The sequence below is a fragment of the Pinus tabuliformis genome, chromosome 2_1, assembly GCF_031772625.1.
Source record: "Pinus tabuliformis cultivar Carrire ecotype Pingquan chromosome 2_1, CPIR1, whole genome shotgun sequence".
Classification (NCBI taxonomy): Eukaryota; Viridiplantae; Streptophyta; class Pinopsida; order Pinales; family Pinaceae; genus Pinus; species Pinus tabuliformis.
In genome coordinates this window covers 888,747,007-888,762,398 of record NC_142299.1, presented here as the reverse complement: position 1 = coordinate 888,762,398, position 15,392 = coordinate 888,747,007, and the positions used below count along the sequence as shown (strand labels likewise).

The window sequence follows — 15,392 nt, the reverse complement described above, 5'->3', positions numbered from 1 at the left end:
AGTTCAAAGTTGTCCGGTTGCCACTATAACCTCTAGGTTAATGCTAACAACGCACAAGCCAACATGTAGCAAAAAATTATGACTTAGTAAGGCCCGAGGTGTCCCAAGGCACATCATGGGTGTGAACCTCTATCTAGGAATCGTCTACCTTTCTGACCTTATCACAATATGTCAACATGTCCTTTGCAGAAAGTAACCCATGCAAGAAAAAACACATTGTGCTCCCAACCACTCTAACTAAAGTAGTATCACTACATAAAAATAATGCATTATCCCTATAACAAAAATATTTCATACACCAATTTGATATTGGAATTAACAGTAATAAAAAATGGAAATCAATTTTAAACATTATTTTTTTAACGAAATTTGATAAATTGATTTATTTGTTTAAATATTCATTTCTTAATATTTAAAAAAATGATGCTAAAAAACACAAATTAACAATTCAAAATTCATTAACATTTAGTAGGAGGGAGGAGTTGGAATTTTAAAATCCATTGACATTTCGCAGATGGCAGAAGTCTACCACGTCAAAATCCACCTTTAAATTATTCCAAATGTTCACTTTTTATTTTTAAACAATAACTACATATCAGAGTAGCGTTTGAGATATCAGCACTGATATCCCAAACTATCAAAGATTTTTTCCCACTTCAAACGCAAAAACCTTAAAAGATAAGCAAAACCAGTCCAACGGTATTTCGGTCTTCGTGTCAATATTTCACATGACAAATTTGGTAAACTAACGTTGGCTATCATTCCTTTGATTTAATCTCTTATACTTGGAAGCAACAGAGAATTTCTGGGTATGATGAATAGAAAATCATTAATCCATGTACAAACCAAGACTACTTGGTTTTTGTCCCTGGAAACAGAAGAACTTACACACAGCATTTGGACAATATGCTAAACGCAACAAGTCCACTGAAATCCCACAGGAGGAACACGGATCCCACAACATCGTCGGGGTTGATATTGTTGAGCTCTGTAAGGAGGGACGCTTGAAGGAGGCCTTACAATTTTTGTGTATTAACCAACCAGCGATTGGTGTACTGCCCAGTGTCTACGCCTCTCTCTTGAAGGGTTGCATTGACGAGAAAGCTCTGCCAGAGGGCAAGAGGGTTCATGCTCATATGATAAAAAATAGATTTCAGCCACGGAATTTCCTCCAAAACAGACTGCTTGATATGTATGCAATGTGTGGAAGTTTGGATGATGCATGCCAAGTGTTTGACAAAATGTCTAACCCAGATGTGTTCTCATGGACTGGCATGATAGTTGGATATATGAGATGTGGAATAATGGAGGTTGCCCGCTTACTGTTTGACAGCATGCCTGAACGAGATGTGGTTTCTTGGAATGCAATTATAGCAGGATACGTTGAGTATGGGGATAATAACGAGGCGTTGATTTTATGCGGCCAGATGATGAGGACTGGCATGGATCCAGACCATTTCACGTTTACTAGCATTCTCAGTGCCTGCGCTAATCTTGAAGCACTGGCAACTGGTAAGAAAATCCATAATCTTGTCATTAAAGTTGGACTTGAGGCCAATTTATCAGTGGGCAATGCTCTCGTTACAATGTATGGGAAATGTGGAAGCATTGACAATGCATTCCGAGTGTTTGATAGAATGTATCTGCGAAATGTACTTTCGCGGGTTGCGATGATTACAGCGTACGTGCAATGTGGAAACATTCACGATGCACGCCAAGTGTTTGACAGAATTCCTGAACGAAATACCGTGTCGTGGAATGCGATGATCGCTGGATACGCACAACATGGGCATGGGGAGGAGGCTCTGAAGTTGTTTCTAGAGATGCAGCAGGCTGGGATGAGACCAGATTACATTACTTTTGTGAGTCTAATAAGTGCATGTGCTTGCTTTGCACTTCTGGAACAGGGCCGGCAGGTACATGGCCACATGATTGTGGCCGGGTTTGAGACTTGTGTGCCTGTGGGCAACGCAATTATAACCTTGTATGCGAGTTGTGGTGACGTAGAAGATGCACAATGCGTTTTTTGGAAAATGCCTGTGCAAAATGCTGTTACATGGAACACAATGGTAACACTATGTACCAAACATGGTAGCATGGAGGATGCCTACAACCTGTTTGTTAAAATGCCTGAACGAAATATAATCTCGTGGACTGCAATGATTGCAGGGTATGCTCAACATGGACAAAGTGAACTGGCCTTGAAGCTTTTTGCTGAAATGCAAATAGAATGCGTGAAGGCAGACCATTTTACATTTGGTAGCGTTTTAAGTGCATGTGCTAACATGGCAGCTCTGGAACATGGAAGGCAGATTCATGGCCATATTATCCAGACTGGAATTGAATCATATATTTATGCAAGTAATGCACTTGTTACAATGTATGCCAAATGTGGGAGCATAGGAGATGCAGAACATGTGTTCAAGAGCATGCTAGAACGAGATGCAGTCTCATGGAATGCAATAATTGCAGGGTGTGCCCAGAATGGGTATGTGAATGAGGCACTTTATTTTTTTGAACAGATGCAAAGGATAGGTGTGAGCCCAGACCATATCACCTTCATTGGTATTCTCTCTGCCTGCAGCCATACTGGTTTACTGGAAGAAGGTTGGCATTACTTCAACTCAATGAGTGAAGTTCATGGCATTAGAGCAGAAGCAGACCACTATGCTTGCATGGTTGACCTTCTTGGCCGTGCTGGGCAGCTTGACGAGGCAGAAAGATTTATCTCCAACATGCCATTTGAACCAGATGCTAGTGTGTGGGAGGCATTGCTCCATGCTTGCAGGATTCATGGGAACATGCATCTTGGAGAGCAAGCAGCAGAGTGCCTGTTTGAGTTGGAACCACAAACTGAGGCAACTTATATCCTGATATCAAACATCTATGCTGCACATGGCAGATGGGATGATGTAGCAAAGGTGCGGAAAGCAATGAAAGACCGGGGGGTTGAAAAGAAACCAGGATGTAGTTGGATTGAGATCAAGAACAAAGTGCATGCGTTTATAGTTGGGTATTGATTACAGCCATTAACAGATGACATCTATGCAACATATGGGTATCCAGGCTAAGCAAATGAAGGAGACAGTTTGTTTATGAAACAGAGAATGCCTGACATGATTTTCATTACTGGGAGAAGCTAGCTGTTTCATTTGGGCTTGTTATTAAACGCATTTGGGCACATATCAGAATCATCAAGAATCTTGATGTGTGGAGTGACTGTCACACTGCCATCGAGTATCATACGGCTTATTGTTTTGAAGGATATCAACTGGTTCTATCATATTCAGAGTAGCTCATGTTTTTTGGGCTCTGAGCTGGCAACTCTCAGGGCTGAGATAACGGTATGGTTATCCGGCATCCACGTTTTCAACCGAGGCATTGGGAAGTCTCCACCGGCTGCTGAGGGGTTGCTTATTTCTTGCAGAGGTTATTGTTGATGCCAAATTAAAAAGAGACAAGTAAAACATAATTTTGGCCTGCTTGTATTAGGTAAACTTATTCTTGGTTGCCGAGTTTGGAGAAGTGCAGTACGAATCGACCGAAAGTTTTGATGGAGTATAGGAAAAGTCTTTGACAGTGTACATAACCAAAAAAAACCACCAAAAAGAATATGAAAATCATGACTGAAAGTTTTGATGATGGAGTCTGTGTTTTGGAGGAGTCTTTGACTGAGTATATAACCAAGAAACACACCAAAAATAATATGAAAGTCAAATAGGCAACTGCCCAGAATGCTTACAAATGTCGTGGATGGAAAATCAAGCAAAGTTGGCCTGGACCAGTCAAGCCTAGCTCCAAATCGCTAGAGTAGCTCCTTCACAACGTGACATGTAAGCGGCAACAACCGGCCATTTGGGATAAATTTTTAATCAACAATCTTAAAATGAAGTGTGTAAGGAACTGTTGTGTGAGAAAAACAATATTAAAATAAAGTTCATATAAGAACCAAGAATATCTCAAATGAAACAACTGCTGTTTATAGATTATATATGGTTCATAATGGGTTTACATAGTTATTATATGATAGTCACTTTAGAATTGAGATATTGAATTTGGAGTTGAGAAAGGTGTTGGAATTTGGGCAGCTTTGGGACGAATTTGTCATGAGAAACTCATATATCCCAAGGAAACCCATCTTATCCCAGAGGAAATTCAAATTGGACAAATATAAATATTATTTATTAACGTATAGGCACTCTTCATATTCTTTTATTGCGTGACAAATTAATTTGGTTAAGCACTCATTAAGGCACATGCTTTTTTTTTTAATATTATTTTAAGTGAAATTCAAATTTAAGGATTTCCCTCCAAGATTACAAAGTCGACTTCTCTATTCAAGGATCTATTTCTCCCATCGAATGACTATATAATAAGGTAAAATGTATGGCTCATGACACACACAAGGACTCACATCTCTATTGTATCTTTGAGGTTCGATTATAGTTCTAAGGATTACAATTCTGGACTTGCATCTCTACATCGGTGTGCATCAAAACTTATAGTCACTCGTTCTTGTAACCCGAGGCTTTTTCTCGTTTCATTTACAGTGACACATATCCTCTGTGGTTTGCATTATAGGACTGCATGTATTTGTTTATGGCTTGTTCTCTCTATGGTTCGAATGCTCTTCGCTCAAACTCGCATGGCTCTATCTCTCACATGAATCGAATTCAAAAGATCAAAAACCTAATTTGAAGTGGCTTGATGGTTCTTATATATATCTGAAACATGCATTACTATGGCTTGTTCATTCTACATGCCTCACTATACACAAAGGCATCATAATTATATAATAGAGGTGTCATAATTATTATATATGAGGCATCGCATCTCTACATAGTGGTTTCGTTGTTATGCACTGTGACATTGTCTCGCTTTCCAACAACGTCATCGCATCGCTTAGTGGCACAATGGCATCATCCTCTATGTACAATGGCTTGCTTTGTCTCACACTTAGCATACACAACGTTTGCATTGTCTTTGGTGGCTTGATATCATAGTGATTTTCATTCATCTCTAACTTGCAATTGATTCATAATATTACAGTGGATTGACATATATTTATGGTGGCTCGCAAATTACAGTGATATCGTTCTATAGGATTCTCTGTGGCATGACAAATCAATATTTCTGTGGCTTGACTCTATGGTGGCATCATTATAGTGTGGCATCACTATGACTTGCATGCACTACACACACATCTACATGCATAATGGCATCATAATAACAACATCAATGGCCTTTCAACATTTCAGTGGTTTCGCTCTATATTATTATGATTGATAGCACACTATAGTGATTCAATCTCAATGGCACATTATAGTGATTTGTATGTGGCATTGACTCGAATGGGGCATTGATGTGGTTTGTATATCTCATAACTGTGTCTTAGAGTGATCTTGATAAGACAATGTTATAGTATATGGCAATGAGAATAGTTTTTGAGATGGATGTAACCTTGTATAGCAGTACCCCCCCCTTTTGACAGTTACCTTGTTGTATAATAGTGATGAAAGACAGTAACAGTGATAGTACCCTTGATATGAGAAACCCAATATGGCAGTTGGTAAGGAAATGACCGTGACCTCACGTCTATATGACGGTGGCAATATTTGGACAAGGATGTATGACAACTCATATAACAATGATACATGGCATGGTATGACAGTGTAGTGAGTTGACTGGTTAGCACTAGGTGGCCTAATATGATTGATGTGTCTCATTGTACATTGTATCTCAGCTGATTGTTTGATGAATATTTAATAGAAGAAGAATCTGGTTGAGTTTTCCCCCTTGTGGGTTTTACCCTGGTATTTGACCTAAATCATGGTCTCTCAATTTGTACATGTTTTCTTTTGTTATTCTTTATTGTTCTGTTGCATTGTTGATGTTATTGTTCTCTCTACATAATTGCTAATGATGATATGATGTAATGGGGTGAATATTATGTGTAAATGATAAAAAGTTTTGAAAATGCAATTAACTTCAACAGAGAAAATCAAGCCCTAAAAATTAACATGGCATCAGAGTTGGGTTGAAGAAAAGTCATTAAGATCACCCTTGTGAAGACACTTATGATGACGCTCATAATCAAAGCAGAATGACAAGAATGAAGATGGGAGAGACCTAAATTAACGCTAGGGTTTGAAGGAAACCCTAGGGAAGACCATTGTTCTTGCAATCAGAAGCTAGGATCTGGGAGAAATCGTAGGAGTGGCCTTAGATATGGTAAAGGCTCGAGTTTTACAATATTGAAACCCTAATATGATGTGATCAATAAGAAGCCATTCAATTATTAAGTTATTTGGGACAAATTAAGAGAAACCCTATGAGAGGGTATGATGCATATTTAATGGTCATCGTATACATTAATAGTTGAGATTGACTGCTAATGAAGGAGATCAAGGGTTTGGAAATGAGAATACAGGTGGTGCTTAAAAGGATGCTTTTTAAGAAGACATTGATGGATAGCGGTGGCTCCTGGAGGCAAGATCAAGAGGGAGCTGAGAGCTTCCTACAATCCTCGTTAAAGATAAGTTCTTTCAAAAGCTCAAGTTATTTCTTTGTGACACTGCTCTTGTTTAGATTTATTGTTTTAGACTATTGTTTATTCTCCCTGCATACACGAATAATTCTTTCACTAACTTCTTGGATGAGGATGTGATCAAGGAAAGTAGATCCTGGCAATCATTAGGATGCAGAATAGTGCAATAAGAGTAAGCTCCAAGAGGGAGCTAGTGCAGGATAATGAAGGAGTGTTATACAGGAAAATGACCTCCTCATCAACCCAGAGGAGAAAGACAGTTTGGTTGAAGACATGACCTAGTTCACAGGCCTATTTGCCAATGTAACACTCCCCAGGAACTAGCAGGAAGAGTTAGAACGCTCCTTATGCATGAGCCAGGGGCGTTAGTCCCTAGGGTAACTCATTGTGTTGCCTAAGAGACAACGTTACCCAAGTTTTGTGAGATTTGGGAGGTCAAATGAGCGGGTTGACTGACTAGTATTCCACTTTTTACTCAAATGTCAACCCAAAAAGTAGAAAACATCTACCTTTGACTTGTCTAAGGATATTGCTAATTCCTAATGGAAGGGGAAAGAGTAATAAAGCAAGGAAACATCCTAACTTTTGCCAAAGGGAACTCATGAGAGAGTTGGCAAGGATAAGCCTCTCATCATCTATATATTGGAGGCTTGGGCATTGTGAAAGAGGTCGAAGGATTGTCAACTAATTGCCAAAGCTTTGTATGAGATAGTTGCTTTGCTACCAAGACGTTAAGAAGAGAGAGAGAGAAAGGCGCTGGAGGATTAAGGTAAGCTTGATTCACCAGATGGTTGTAATTATTCTTTCCTACTTAATAATATAGACCCGCTATTGTGTTGTCTACTCGATGGTGCCAATGTCATGATTGCTTACATGTTGATTTAGTACCATTGTTTTATGAGTAGCTTATTTCATATCTTTATGTATTGATGATTTGATTATCAGAGTTTATATAATGTAGTATTACTCTCCGTCTTGTTTATATGCAGGTGTTGATCTAGGAGCTAGCAAAGAGGTCTTCCGCTTTGCTACATTGGGTTCTCCAGCAAAACTGTATCAAGATATGAGGTAATCTCTTCCTTCCTGCTTTGAATATCATGCATTAATATAGATATGTATATGCTTCTTTGTGCCAGTTGCACTTAATCCGAACGGTCTGCCTTGGATCCTGTTGACAGGGCAAGTTTTCACTATGCCAACAAGGGGAACTAATCCGATTGCAGACCCCAATTAGGTCTACATTCATTTGGAATGGCTAGTTCCGACAGGTTTTAAAGGATCCCATAAAATGTTATATGTGTTGAAAGATTGCTTCTTGGAGGAAGACTTCAATTAAATCAACAAAGAGAAACAGCGAACCTATAAGTATCAAATCCTATCTACACTAATTTTAACTACTTATGCTAATTCTAGCTATTCTAATCTATCCTGTAGGAGCATAACAAAAGAGATTAAATATCATATATAGATTCCAAGTCCAAATGAATCAATTACTGGTTCATAGATGGACAAGGCTGTATTAAATCTTTATTGCAATCTGATTACTTATACAGGAATACACATTCCTTTCCATACAAATAACACTTGTGATCTGATAACCACCCTACGAGTGATTTCAATTAAAGATTTATTGAATAAAGGTATTATAGACCCATGTGCTGGTGTGTGTCTATGTTATTTAGGCAATGGATCGATCAGATTGCAAACACACAGACACTTGAAATGGAAAACAATAGAGAAATACAGTAAGCAGTATAAAAACACAAGAACTTAATAAGGAGTTCACCCTATCCTCCAGGGCTACGTCTCCGGTCCAGCTCTCAGTGGTGGCCTTCTTTTATTATTTCTTAAAGCAGAGGTGGCCTTCTTTTATTATGTCTTAAAGCAGAGAATTACAATGAAGGAGTTCAATGTGAGTCTCCTGAATAGAGTTTGCTTGGCAGGGTGGTTCTTGGATGCCCCAAGCCACTGGAGTACACAGACTCTTTTCCTTACCAGCTTTTGTGACCTTTCTGGTTTTCAATGGAGAGAGTCCAATGTGTTGTTGAGTCCGGACAAAGCCTCTCAAGGATGGCTTGAATCTCTCAAGCTCTCTGGTGCTCGATGCTGCCTTTGGTCAGCTCGACCCTCTGTCTTCTGTTCTGCTTTGCTTCACTGTCTTTCCTTTGTTTTCTCTGTCTTCTTCCTTTTTCCTTCCCGTCTTCCTCTCGGGGTTCCGGTGTTCGGTGTTCTCTGCTTTGCCTGTGCATGGCTTTAAGGCCATTCGTTCCCATGGCTGTTCGATTCCTCTTCCACTTCCCGTCGGATCGCCTGCTACAGCTTTGCTTGGAGTTCCTTGTTCGGCGTCATCATCAGGCTCACAGGGAGTGGCCACTTGTCCTCCTGCAACTGCGCCAACTCGCTTCATCGGTTCGGTTCTTCCGTTACGTCGTGGAATGAGTCTTCTGCCACCTTGGCAGTCAAATCGGACATCAAATTCTTATAAATCGTGGCTTAATTCCCCTGTCAATTCCGCTTTCCCATCGGGCGCGATCTCAGCCGTTAAATCTAGGGCCTCCAGATCTGACGCCATTCGCACGATTGACTTGCTCGATCGTTAGCGCGCAATCAGCGGCGATTTTTTCTCTCCTCCGCTTGCTACGCATCGGGCATTGAGTGGAATCGCTCCATTTTCGCCAATTCCGCTTACCGCTTGAGGGTGCCCCCAATCAATACCGCTGGTTTTCGGAGCACGGGTCCCGCCTTGTCCTTTAGCCTTTTCCCCACGGTTTTCCTGGCTCTCCATGCGACCGAGCGCTTGGGGCCTTCCCATTTCGAGGGGTTTTGCTCAGCGATGCGCGCTAAGCACTAATCGATCATCAAAAACTGCCTTTGCTTCCCGATCTGGGCTTCCCAGGGGCTAGTTTTACCTCTTGCGCAGTCTCCATGGGCCTCGGTCAGCGTGCTTTGACCAAGGTCCTTGTCGCTCCACGCTGGCTGCTAACTACCACTGTTCAGAGGTGTTTTTGACCACTATTTTCTTAATTCTTTGATGTCTGTCCCGACTTGATACAGTCATGGTCCTTCTGACAGTTCTTCATGGATCCAATTCGGATCACGGTCTTCCCACTGAAAAGCTTTTGGACCACCAAAAGTTGGTTTTTAAGCATCGATTAAGTGAGAGAATTGGTTTCTCACTTGTCCAATCTCAATCCACTTTGCACTGCTCGACTTCGAACCTTTGAGCCCAATCCTAAGGTACTCCACATCTCCCCTGCGCGTCGTCCTCACCTTCCTGTCCAGTACTGTGTCTTCATGCAATTCATTAAGATATTTAGGTAGCAGGTTAGCGATAGAAGGCAATCGACTCTGCTCTTCAGGGTCTTCAATCATTGAAGGTTCAAACAATCTCAAGCAATCTGCATTTACGACTGAGTAGATGTGCATGTAGGTTGGTAGATCAAGGCGAAAAGCGTTTTCACCAATCTTCTCAAGTATCTTGAAGGGTCCATACCTAATAGGCTTTAGCTTTTTACCTTCACCTTGCATCCTGTCCTCGCTGATATATAGCCAGACCTGGTCACCAACTTGAAAACTATGCTCCATCCGATGCTTGTCATGCCTAGCCTTGTACTTGGCTTGGCTCTTTTCTAGCTGTTCTTGTACTGCCTGGTGGATCTCCTGGATTTGTTCAATGAACCTAGTTGCCTTGTCCACATTACTGTGTCCATCAACCATGGTATCTTTACCAAAGACAAAATCTAAAGGAGACCTTGGTGTGAAACCAAAACAGGTCTCAAAAGGAGATCTCTGTGTAGAAGAATGTTTTGCTCTATTGTAAGCATGCTACACATAACACAAATGTTCATCCCAAAGCTTGGGATGTTTGCTGCAATACCCCCTGCGTAACTGGATCACTGTCCTGTTAACTACTTCTGTTTGGCCATCAGTTTGTGGTTGAAAAACTGTGCTTTTCTTCAGTTTGGTGTCCATAAGTGCTCATAGACTTGACCTTTCCCCACAAATCGGGTGTCTCGATCAGATACAATGGAAGTGGGTAATCCAAAATGAACTCGTACATGTTCAAAGAATAATTACACAGTCTGTTCAGCTGTAATCTGTTTATTACAAGGTATCAAAATACACATTTTGTTGAACCTATCCACAACAACATATAGATAATCATGAATTTTCCTAGATTTAGGCAGTCCTCCAACAAAATCCATGGAAACACTTTCCCAAGGGTGAGAAGGTACTGGTAAAAGAGTGTACAAGCCTAGTTTTCTGTTGCTGGGCTTGCTTTTAGCACACATAGTACATCCTCTTACATATCTAGAAACTGTCTCATTCATTTTCGGCCAATAACAAAACCTTTGCAGCTGTGCAACTGTTTTACTTACCCCAAAGTGACCTGATATCAAAGAAGTGTGGGCTTCCCTAATTATCTTTATTCTCTCAGTTTGTGGAATGAAGAGTTTCCCACAATGGTATAAGAGTCGGTCCTTTACATGATAATCCAGTTTTCCTACTCTTTTGCCTTGACTCAAAGCTGCATATACATCTTTAAAGTCTATATTTTGAGCATATTGTTCAATGTGGCTTTCATGTAGCACAAAATTATGCTTAAGTATAGTAGATGCATTTATAATGGGTCTAGATAACATGTCTGCAACTTTGTTATGTATGCCTTTTTTATATCTGATGATTAAATGAAACTGTTGTAGAAAACCCATCCATCTGTAATGTCTTGATTGCTGCAACTTAGTTTGGGAGTGTAGATATTGAAGTGGTTGATGATCAGTATGTATTACTGTCTCTTTGCCCATTTAGTAATGTTTCCACTTTTTCACACTCTGAACCAATGCATACAATTCTTTATCATATGTAGGATAGTTAACTACTGCAGGATTAAAAGTCTCAGAATGATAACATATGGGTTTACCGTGCTGTGTCAACATTGCTCCCATGGCATAGTCACTGGCATCAGTTTGGATCTCAAATGGTCTTTGCATATCAGGCAGTGCTAGTACAGGGGATGTACTAATCTTTTTTTTCAAGGTGTCAAAGGCTTTCTGATGTTTGCCTCCCCATTGAAACACCTTGTTCAATCCTGTTAAAGCATGTAAGAGAGCTGCAATTGAGGAAAAGTTAGAAATGAACTTCCTCCAATATTGTGCTGCTCCTAAGAAGCTTCTCACTTCTGTAGCAGACTTGGGTTAGGGCCAGTTTACAATCACTGCCACTTTAGAGGGATCTATCTTCAATTCACCACCCCCTACTATATGACTCAAGTAGTTTAGAGATGTTTTGCCAAATTCACATTTTGAGAGTTTAACATAAAGTTTTTCTTTTTTCAAAACATCTAGTGTCTGCTTAACATGCTTTAAATGTTCTTCCCACGTTTTACTAAAAATCAGAATGTCATCCAGATACACAATAACAAAATCATCAAGAAAAGGTCTGAGTGCATTATTCATTAATCTCATGAAAGTAGCAGGAGCATTAGTTAAGCCAAAAGGCATAGCCAACCACTCATACAATCCCTGCTTTGTTTTGAACGCAGTCTTCCATGCATCTTGTTCTGCAACTCTGCCCTGATGGTATCCACTGTGCAAGTCTAGCTTGGTGAAATAAATAGCTTCCTTCAATTGATCTAAAAAATCATTTATGCGAGGAAGGGGATAACGATTTTTTATTGTTACCTTATTCAGTGCTCAGTAATCAATGCACATTCTCCACGAGCCATCTTTCTTTCTCACCAAAACGATTGGTGATCCACATGGTGATGTGCTAGGCTTGATGAACTCCTTCTCGAGCAACCCCTGCACCTGCTTCTTGATTTCAACATTCTCTAAAGTTGACAACCTGTACATCCCAATGTTAGGCAATGGAACATCTTGCTGCAAAATAATATCATGTACTATTTCCTTTTTGGGTGGCAGACCTTTAGGTTCCTGAAACAAGATATCATATTCTGAAACAACCTTTTCTATATCAGCTTGCTGTTTAGCATTACAACCCTCAAATACATTGGTTTTATCAGGTTTCTTTTCCTTTACAACCATCAGTAAGAATTGTTTGCATGAATTTATCATTCTTTTCATCTGCCCTGAGTTTATGAGAGTATAATTATTCTTTAGCTTATGAGCTCTTACAAAGTATTTGACTCCATTTTTAACAAGCAGATACTTGTTATCAGCTCTATAGAAAATAGCCTTTCTATCATACAAGTAAGGACTTCCTAAAACAATTCCACATATATCCAAAGGAATTATGTCAAACTCCACCTCATCTACAAATGTTGACCCAAAAGAAAATTTGAGTTTGCACTGTCTAGTCACTTGTAGTTGTGCTTTATCATTCAACCATCCTAATGGATATGGTTTATTGTGAGGTGTGGTTGCTAATCCCAATTTCTTTATAGTTGCTTCAGAAATTAAAGTTACTTGTGAGCCACTATCAAACAAAGTATCAATCTTTTGATGTTTGGAAATGACTCGAATATGGAAAAGCTCATGTCTTTTTTTTCTCATTTTCTTCATCAATAATAGATTGAGCAGAATTACTAGTAGATGCTTCAGAATTCTTACTTTTGATACTTGTGGCTGCAATGGTTGTCTCATCTCCCAAGTTTGACCCCAAATCTTTCTGAATAGCTGCAGCAGTCTTCTTCTTCTTGCCCTCGAACTTCTTAGGTCTCAACTTTGGATGCAGAATCCAACAATGCTCATCATCATGCCCATCCTTTTTATAGTGAGTGCATGAAGTTTTTCTTTTCTGTGTAGTGTTAGCCTTCCTTGCTTTCCACTTCTGCTTTCTTTTCTCCTTGCTCTTGCTTGCAGTGGGTTGGGATGGTCCCCCAACTTCTGGATTTCCATTTTTTCCTCTAGCTTCTAGATGAGTAGCTTGTACAGATACCTCATCTATACTAGTGGGATTAAAAATGAGGATGGTATGCTTCATGTAGCTGTGTAGACCACCAATGTACTTCAAAATAGTTTCTGGTGAGTCTAGTGAGATTTTTAGAATCAATGCTCTCTTACTAAATTCTTGAGTGTACCCTTGCACACTTTGCCCTTTCAACTGTCGAAGAGTTTGCCAACTCATCATGGCTTGTTGCATGTAGGCCAATGGATAGAACTGCTTTTTGATTGCAGAAACAAATTCACTCTAGACAGAGATGGTCTTACCATGTCTTTTCGTGTCAGCTTGAGCTCTGCCTTCCCACCAAACCAAGGCAGTGCCTCCTAGGTGTAGGCTTGCCAGCTGAATCTTGCTCTTGTCTGAGTCGATGTTCTGTACTCTGCAATAAACATCAATTTGTCTAATCCAATTGTCCAACTTTTCTGCATTTAGCTCTCCATCATATATAGACAAATCAAATTTAACATCTAGTTTGATTAAGGATGCTTTCTTGTTATGCACAGGGCTATTAGGAGGTGTGAGAAAGCTTTCCTCTTTCCCTTTTCCTTTTGAGTGGTCGTGGAAGTGAGACTCATCTTCTTCTTTATCTTGTTTAGAACCTGATGAATCTTCAGCCTTATGTTTTCTAAAGTCCCTATACATTTCTTCTACCATAGACTTTATGGCTAGGAAACTTTCTATGAATTAAGGGTCTGGCCCCGCAGAACCTTCCTCTGACATTGTCTTCCGAGGATAGACTCTCCCAATTTCAGGATTAGTTTCCACCAACTCTCCTTCTCCTAATTTAAGCTTTGATCTAGTGAGCATTCAACAGCTAAACCAACACAAGCTTGTCTAACCTTACAGCCTAGGGCTCTGATACCACTTGATCTGATAATCACCCTATGAGTGATTTCAGTTAAAGATTCATTAAATAAAGGTATTACAGACCCATGTGCTAATCTGTGTCTATGTTATTTAGGCGATGGATCGATCAGATTGCAAACACACGGACACTTGAAATGGTAAACAGTAGAGAAATACAGTAAGCAGTGTAAGAACACAATAATTTAATAAGGAGTTCACCCTATCCTCCAGGGCTACGTCTCTGGTCCAACTCTCAGTGGTGGCCTTCTTTTATTGTGTCTTAAAGCAGAGAATTACAATGAAGGAGCTCAATATGAGTCTCCTGAACAGAGTTTGCTTGGTAGGGTGGTTCTTGGATGCCCCAAGCCATTAGAGTACACAGACTCTTTTCCTTACCAGCTCTATGACCTTTCTGGTCTTCAATGGAGAGAGTCCAATGTGGTGCTCAGTCCGGACAGATCCTCTCAGGGATGGCTTGAATCTCTCAAGCTCTCTGGTGCTCGATGCTGCCTTGGGTCAGCTCGGTCCTCTGTCTTCCGTTTTGCTTTGCTTCACCATCTTCTTCCTTTTTCCTTCCCGTCTTCCTCTTGGGGTTTCGGTGTTTGGTGTTCTCTGCTTTGCATGTGCATGGCTTTAAGGCCATTCGTTCCCATGGCTATTCGATTCCTCTTCCACTTCCCGTCAGATCGCCTGCTACAACTTTGCTTGGAGTTCCCTATTCGGCGTCATCATCAGGCTCACAGAGAGTGGCCACTTGTCCTCCTACAGCTGCGCCAACTCGCTTCGTCGGTTCGGTTCTTCCGTTACGTCGTGGAATGAGTCTTCTACCACCTTGGTAGTGAAATCGGACGTCAAATTCTTATAAATCGCGGCTTAATCTCCCGTCGATTCTGCTTTCCCATTGGGCGCGATATTAGCCGCTAGATCTGGGGCCTCCAGATTCGACACCATTCGCACGTTTCGCGCGGTTGACTTGCTCGACCGTTAGTGCGCGATCAGCGGCGGTTTTCTCTCTCCTCCACTTGTCATGCGTCGGGCGCTGAGTGGAATCGCTATGTTTTCCCCAATTCCGCTTACCGCTTGAGGGTGCCCCCAA

At 40.5% G+C, this 15,392-nt stretch overlaps 1 pseudogene; it reads left to right on the top strand.

Moving 5' to 3' along the window:
• Positions 1-577: 577 nt before the first annotated feature.
• On the top strand, positions 578-5,716 carry LOC149203498 (pentatricopeptide repeat-containing protein At2g13600 pseudogene; annotated as a pseudogene).
• The last annotated feature ends 9,676 nt before the right edge of the window (positions 5,717-15,392 follow it).